This window comes from Hylobates moloch, unplaced genomic scaffold (genome assembly GCF_009828535.3).
Source record: "Hylobates moloch isolate HMO894 unplaced genomic scaffold, HMol_V3 SCAFFOLD_7, whole genome shotgun sequence".
Classification (NCBI taxonomy): Eukaryota; Metazoa; Chordata; class Mammalia; order Primates; family Hylobatidae; genus Hylobates; species Hylobates moloch.
The window spans coordinates 94,306,188-94,313,565 of NW_026652282.1; the positions used below are offsets into that span (position 1 = coordinate 94,306,188).

At 47.5% G+C, this 7,378-nt stretch overlaps 1 pseudogene; it reads left to right on the forward strand.

Annotated features, from left to right (window-relative positions):
* The first annotated feature begins 674 nt into the window (after nucleotides 1–674).
* Nucleotides 675–2,153, forward strand: LOC116811374 (coiled-coil domain-containing protein 121-like; annotated as a pseudogene).
* Nucleotides 2,154–7,378: the final 5,225 nt, after the last annotated feature.

The following is a 7,378-nucleotide window of genomic DNA, read 5'->3' on the forward strand; positions in this document are numbered from 1 at the left end:
GATCAATTTTTTTTTTTTTGAGATGGAGTCTCGCTATGTTGCCCAGGCTGGAGTGCAGTGGCACAAACTCGACTCAACGCAAGCTCCACCTCCTGGGTTCACGCCATTCTCCCGCCTCAGCCTCCCGAGCAGCTGGGACTACAGGCGCCCACTACCACTCCCAGCTAATTTTGTTTTTGTATTTTTCGTAGAGATGGGGTTTCACTGTGTTTTAGCCAGGATGGTCTCGATCCAATAACCTCGTGATCCGCCCGCCTTGGCCTCCCAAAGTGCTGGGATTACAGGCGTGAGCCACCGCACCCGGCCCGGGATCAATTTTTAAAAATCTTTTATCAAAGAGTAGTATTTCATTATAAGGAGGAACTACAGTTTGTTTACCCATGCAGCCACTGAAGGAAGTTTGGATTGTTTCCAGTTTTGTGATTATGGATTATCAATAAAATCATTCAAAATATTTCTGGGGCCCCGCCCACCCGACCATAGAGACACTGCATGGCTGGAGAAACTTCCCAGATGTTCTGGGCTGCGAACGAAAACAGAACCAAAGCGTCAGAAAGGAGCGGGGGAATGGGCGCTGCGGTTGCCAGGGCATCTTCTTAGCGTCGGGCAGGGCTGGTGAGTCAACTAGTGACAGTGGCGAGGAAGTGGGGGCGCTGAGCAAGCGAGAGGAAGGCTGAAGGGAGCTAAGAAAAGGGCGCTGATCTCTGGAGCCTGGGAGGGCTTTTGTCCCCTGGAGGAAGGCCAGAAGAGATGGGGTCCGGAGGGCAGGGCTCACACAGCAAGAAAACGAGGAGCATGCCTGGCATTTTGAGCCCACAGAGAACGGGGAGCGGAGCCACTGGAGGACCGGCTGCTCGGGTTTATTCGGTAGCCGAGGCGGTTAAACAGTTCAGGGCTGGACCAGCTCGGACTGGAGCAGGGTGCAGCCTCCAGGGTTGCTGGGTAGCACCGAGACCCTTTGAGCACCGAACGGATAAACTACTGGAGCTTTCCACACTTGCACATTGTTCCCGCGAGTTGCAGACGCAGGTTCCTGATGCTAGCGCTCATTCCTTGGCAGTCACCCTCAGTGAACTACACAGTTGCCCCGTGACCTTCAGGATGAATGCTTGGATTTCAGGTGCGAGTAGGTTTGCTGAGGGCCCCAGAAGGCTCCTTCCACCGTATCATAGTCTAATAAATAATTTTGTCAAGCCAGAGAAGCTAACAAAGGTAGAGACAAGCCTTAAAGAAAAGATAGTGGCGGAAATGACGGATCTGAACAAGCATATAAAACAAGCTCAGACCCAGCGGGAACGGCTACTGGAGGAATCCAGGGAGCTACACCGAGAAAAGTTACTTGTCCAGGCTGAAAACAGATTCTTTCTGGAATACCTGACTAACAAAACTGAAGAGTACACAAAGCAACGTGAGAAGCTATGGAACAGCTATTTACAAAAAAGTGGAGAAATTGAACGAAGAAGACAAGAATCAGCCTCCAGATATGCAGAACAAATTTCAGTGCTTAAAACAGCGCTCTTGCAAAAGGAAATATCCAATCCAGTTTGAAGCAGAAGTTGCAGGCGATGAGGGACATTGCTATATTAAAGGAAAAGCGGGAGAAAGAAATACAGACATTACAGGAGGAGACAAAGAAAGTCCAAGCTGAGACGGCTGCAAAGACACGGGAAGTACAGGCCCAGCTCCTCCAGGAGAAAAGATTACTGGAGAAACAACTGAGCGAGCCAGACAGGAGGCTACTGGGAAAGAGAAAAAGAAGAGAGCTTAATATGAAGGCCCAGGCCTTGAAGTTGGCAGCAAAGCGGTTTATTTTTGAATACTCCTGTGGCATCAAGAGAGAGAACCAGCAGTTCAAGAAGGAATTACTGCAGCTAATTGAGCAAGCCCAGAAACTTAACGGCTACTCAAAACCACTTAGGAAGCAGCAGCTGCAGCAGGAACAGTGGTATCTGGAGTCCTTAATCCGGGCGAGGCAGAGACTGCAAGGAAGTCATAATCAGTGCCTAAATAGACAGGATGTTCCAAAGACCACACCCAGTCTTCCCCAAGGCACCAAATCAAGGATTAATCCAAAGTAACTCCTAAAATAACACTGATTAAATAAGAACTGGAGCAAGTACTCTTAAGTGCTACATTAACCTGGTTAGAAAGGCTTTTGGATTCCAGATTGCTATTGTAAAATCTCCACCATGATGTGTTGGAGTGAAGGATTAGATGGTTTTATCCAACAGTCCTACTAGATATTTGGTAACCAGCTTCCCTTAACTAGCTTTTTCTTTAAATACTCTTGTTAATAAGCTATTCCACAAACCTCCTGTTAACCTAACACATGACCCTAACCTAGCCATTTACCATACATCAAACTAGCTAAAGGAAACCAACCTAAGGAAGTGAAAACAGTTGTGATTTATTTCATCTAGCTAAATTATGTTTCTTTATAGAGAAAGTGCCTTTAAGGATAGCATTCCAAACAGACTTTGAATAGCGTTCTGCTCAGTAAATAACCAGTATCAGTTTATCCTCATTCCTTTTGACCAACTTAGCAGACAAAAGCAGTTTTTATAAGCTCTTTGTGAGTTTGTGCCAGTGACCAGGTAGCTCCTTCTAGTTTTCTCATGAGTGAAAAAGCATTCTGATAACAGCAAGTCCAGTAAGTGCTAGGCAGAGTGACCTTTCATCTGATGCTAAGCCCCTACAAGTTTAATTGAGAAGGTAAGAAAAGATGAAGGAGACGTATATTAGGTCAGCTCTTACTTTTGAAAATGTTTTATTTGAAGAAACACCTGTAGCATTGAGGTGACTGAATGCCTCCGCTTATTTCAGGAAAACGTATCCAAAAAAAGTTGAAATATTTGGACAACTTTTTTTTTAAGTGCCATCGATTTCCCTAGCAGCATTCTAAAAGATAGCAAGTAAAATGATGTTTGGTAATTATTAGTTCTGGTGGGTTACAGTGACTGGCAGCACAGGAGGAGTTGGCTTCCCCTTTCTGAAGATAAACCGGGTCCTTTTTGTTCTTTTTCCAAGTAGCCCAAATAACACATGGCCAATAGGCACAATTTTCACAAACCCGTGACTCATGACAAACATATTTATTTTCTACTTTGTGGCTCCTTTCCCAGTTAAGAGAACCACATCCTATTTCTAGCATTTTACTATTAATGGCAGTACAAGCATCAAATCTTAAAGTTATTTGTTTGGGGATTCCTTTTTCTTCTGTTCTAGTTATTTTATTTTCACCTAGGAAAAGGCCAGTTCTTATTCTTATTTTAAAAACGGTGGTTGCAGGGGGCTCAGATGGATTATAACACACATCAGGTCGGTCATTTCCCGGGCTACATACCTTGTACTGAGTGGCATTATACAAACAAGTTTCTTTTAAGTTCCCATACATTCCTAATAACTATAGAACAGAAAGATTGTTTTAATTTGCTGTCCTACCTCGGTGACCTGATGAATACACTGGGAACAGTCCCCAGTTTGAGTAAGGTCAGTTGAAGCCCTTACTGTGTAAGTCCAAAATTTAAGAAAAATGAATCCCACGATGAGCTTCCTCATGCTTCGGCCGTGCGTGGACCAGTCAGCTTCCGGGTGTGACTGGAGCAGGGCTTGTTGTCTTCTTCAGGGTCACTCTGCAAGGGTTGTCTGGGCTTGGTCTTGCCTCCCAGGTTTCAGGCGCTGCAGGTTTTACACGGCTGTGGTGGATCCAGGCTGGGATTCCCTCTACCTTCACAGCGGTGGGAATGGTCAGGATGACAGTCTGGGGTCCTTTCCACCGTGGACACAAAGAGGCTACGTTCCAGTCCTTGATCCACACTCCATCACCTGGGGAGAAAGGGTGAACTGGGGAGAATAAGCTAACAGGGCATCTCTCATTTACCCAGGCTGAGATTGTTTGTGTAATTTTTTCTAAAGCCTGTAGCTGTCGCTGTAACTCAGTTTCACCTAACTTTCGGGGAGTGCCTGGAAGTCCCCGCAATATAGGAGGGGGCCTATGATATAATATTTCATAAGGGGAATATCTTGTTCTTTTAGAAGGGGTACATCTAATTTTAAATAATAACACATGGCCATAGGGAGAGCCTGTATCCATTTTAATCCTGTTTCCTGACATACTTTCCCTAAACTATTTTTGATAGTCCGATTCATCCGCTCACCTTTCCGGAACTCTGAGGCCGGTAGACAGCATGCAGTTGCCGTGTGATTCCCCAATACCTTTGCCGTCTTTTGTACCAAGTCAGCCACAAACGCCGGCCCATTATCTGAGCCGATCCGTAAGGGCAGTCCAAATCTAGGCATAAGATCTCGAAGAAGCACACCAGTTACTTCACGAGCTTTCTCAGTTTGTGTTGGATAAGCCTCCACCCACCCAGAGTAGGTACACACAAGAACTAGTAAATACCTGTTACCTCCACACTTTGGCATCTCTGTGAAGTCCACCCGGAGATCTTCAAAGGGGGCTGCTCCATAAGCTCGTATGCCGGGCGGAACAGCTGGACCTTGCCTCACATTATGCTGTCGGCAGGTAACACACCGCTGCGTCACCATTTTGGCAAGGGCTGACAAATGTGAGATGTAGAAATACTGGCCTAACAACTTTTCCAGTGATTGCTGACCTAGATGGGTGGTTTCATGCACAGCCAGTACAACTGCAGCTCCTAACAGCTGTGGCACAGCTACTCTCCCATCTGGTAACCGAATCCATCCTTCCTCCATCACTTGTCCTCCCTCTGCCTGGAGAACGTCCTTTTCTTCTTTAGAATAAGTAGGTACAAGATCAGGTGCTTGAGGGAGCAGCGGGGCTGTGACTGATGCCCGGAAGGTGGCCGATGCTGCTTTTCGAGCCTGTAAGTCAGCGCGGGAATTCCCCAAACCCACCAAGGTGGAAGCTCGCTGGTGTCCTCTGCAATGTATAACTGCCACCTTGTGGAGTTTCCGTACTGCTTCTAATAATTGCAAGATTTCTTGTTGATATTTTATGTCTTTTCCCCCAGAGTTCAATAGGCCCTTTTCTTTATATAATGCTCCATGCACTTGAAGGGTTAAAAAGGCATATTGAGAGTCAGTGTAAATGTTTACAGTCTTACCTTCACTGAGTTCTAAGGCCCGAATTAAAGCAATGAGTTCAGCTTTCTGAGCTGAAGTGCCCTGGGGCAACGATCTGGCTTCAAGGACAGTGTCCAGAGTTACCACTGCATACCCTGCACATCTCTCTCCTTGTGGGTTGATGAAGCTGCTCCCATCCACGTATAGTTCCCAGTCTACTGATGCCCAAGGCTGGTCCTGGAGGTCAGGTCTGCTAGAGTAAACTGAGTCCAACACTTCTACACAGTCATGCTCGACAGGGCTCTCTGATACTGGGAGCAAGGTAGCGGGGTTCAGGGTGTTACAAACTTCAATGGTTATACGGGGATTTTCACAGAGCAAACTTTGGTACTTAGTGAGTCTAGCATTCATTAGCCAATGACGTCCTTTAGTATTCATTAAATTCACCACAGCATGGGGGGCCTTTATGTTCAGGTTTTGCCCAAGAGTCAGCTTATCTTCTTCTTGTACTAGCAGGGCAGTTGCTGCCAAGGCCCTCAAACACGGGGGCCATCCTTTAGAAACCCCGTCTAGTTGTTTAGAGAGGTAGGCCACCGGCCTCGGCCAGGGCCCCACAGTTTGGGTTAAAACTCCAACTGCCATCTTTTCTCTCTCTCACACATACAATGTAAAAGGCTTTGTCAGATCAGGTAGCCCCAGGGCTGGGGCTGACATAAGTCTTTCCTTTAACTCATGAAAGGCTTGCTGTTGCTGGGATCCCCATTCAAATGGTTCCCGGTCCCCTCCCCACTTTGTGACCTCATACAAAGGCTTAGCTAATACTGCATAGTTTGGGATCCACAGTCTGCAAAACCCCCAGCTCCTAAGGATTCTCTCACCTGCCTTCTGGTCTTAGGCTCCAGTAGATTACAAATGACCTGTTTTCTTTCTGATCCCAGGGCTGCGCTCCCCCTGTTGGATAGTAAATCCCAAGTAACATACCTGCTGTCGGCAGATCTGAGCTTTTTTCTTGGACATCTTATACCCACAGTCCTCCAGGTGCCAGAGCAGAGCATCTGTTCCCTTGGCGCACCCGACTGCCGTGGGGTGTCCCAGCAAAAGGTCAACGTACTGGAGCAACACGCAGCCTAGGTCTCTGGTGGGAAACTTCTGGAGGTCTCGAGCCAACGCCTCCCCAAAGATGGTGGGGGAGTTCTTGAACCCTTGGGGAAGCCGGGTCCAAGTGTACTGAGTAGTGACACCTGACTCCGGATCTTCCCACTGAAAGGCAAACAGCTTCTGGCTCTCAGGGGCTAATCTGATGCTAAAGAAAGCATCTTTCAGGTCCAAGCAGGTGAACCAGCTCTCCTCAGCTGTCCCAGCAATGTGTACGGGTTAGGTACTGTTGGATGTAAAGTCACTGTAGCCTGATTAACCAAGCACAAATCCTCTACCAGCCTGTAGTCCTTGGTCCTAGGCTTGGGAACAGGCAGGAGGGGAGTGTTCCATGGAGACTGACAAGGAACTATAATTCCAAAGGTTCTTAGGTGCTTGAGATGGACCTGGATGCCTTCAAGAGCTTCTCTGGGGACCGGGTACTATTTTTGCCTAACCAGCTGGGCCCCAGGCTTAACTTCTATAAGTACGGGGGCTTGGTTGACTGCCAACCCTGGAGGGTTGTCTTCTGCCTACACTCTTGGCCACCACTTAGCCAGAGCTGGTCTTATCTCTTGGCCCGGCTCAGTTAAGAAAAGTCTCCATTCCTCCTCTCGGGGGACCATAAGGGTCATAATGACTCCCGTTCCGGGTAACTTTAGCAGCAAAGAGCCATGCTCTGTAAAAGAGATAGTGGCTCTCACTTTGCTAAGCAAGTCCCTTCCCAACAAGGGCAAGGGACAATCAGGCATGTACAAAAACTGATGACTCACTTTATGTCCTCCTACAGTACAAGTCCAGGGCAAGCAGAAAGCTTGTTTTGCTGAAACTCCCGGGGCTCTGATGATGTCAATAGTCTTTTTGGATAAGGGGCGACCAGGGCAGTTACTACCGAATGTTCAGCACCGGTATCTACAAGAAAATCAACGTCTTTACCCCCAGTTGTCATCCTGACCATAGGCTCTTTGGGGGTCCTTGAGCCTGGTCCCCCTCAGTCCAATAACCCTTCTGCCAGGTTGAGCAGGACCCCTTCCTCCTTGTCTGGAGCCTCCTGCTCCGAGTCACCTTCTTTTCCTTTTAGCTGAGGGCATTTGTTCTTTCAATGTCCTATTTTTTTACAATAAGCACACTGATAGCTCTGACAGCCAGGCTGAGTTTCTTTCCCAGGGCCCCCCTTCCCTTGCCTCTTTGGGGGGTC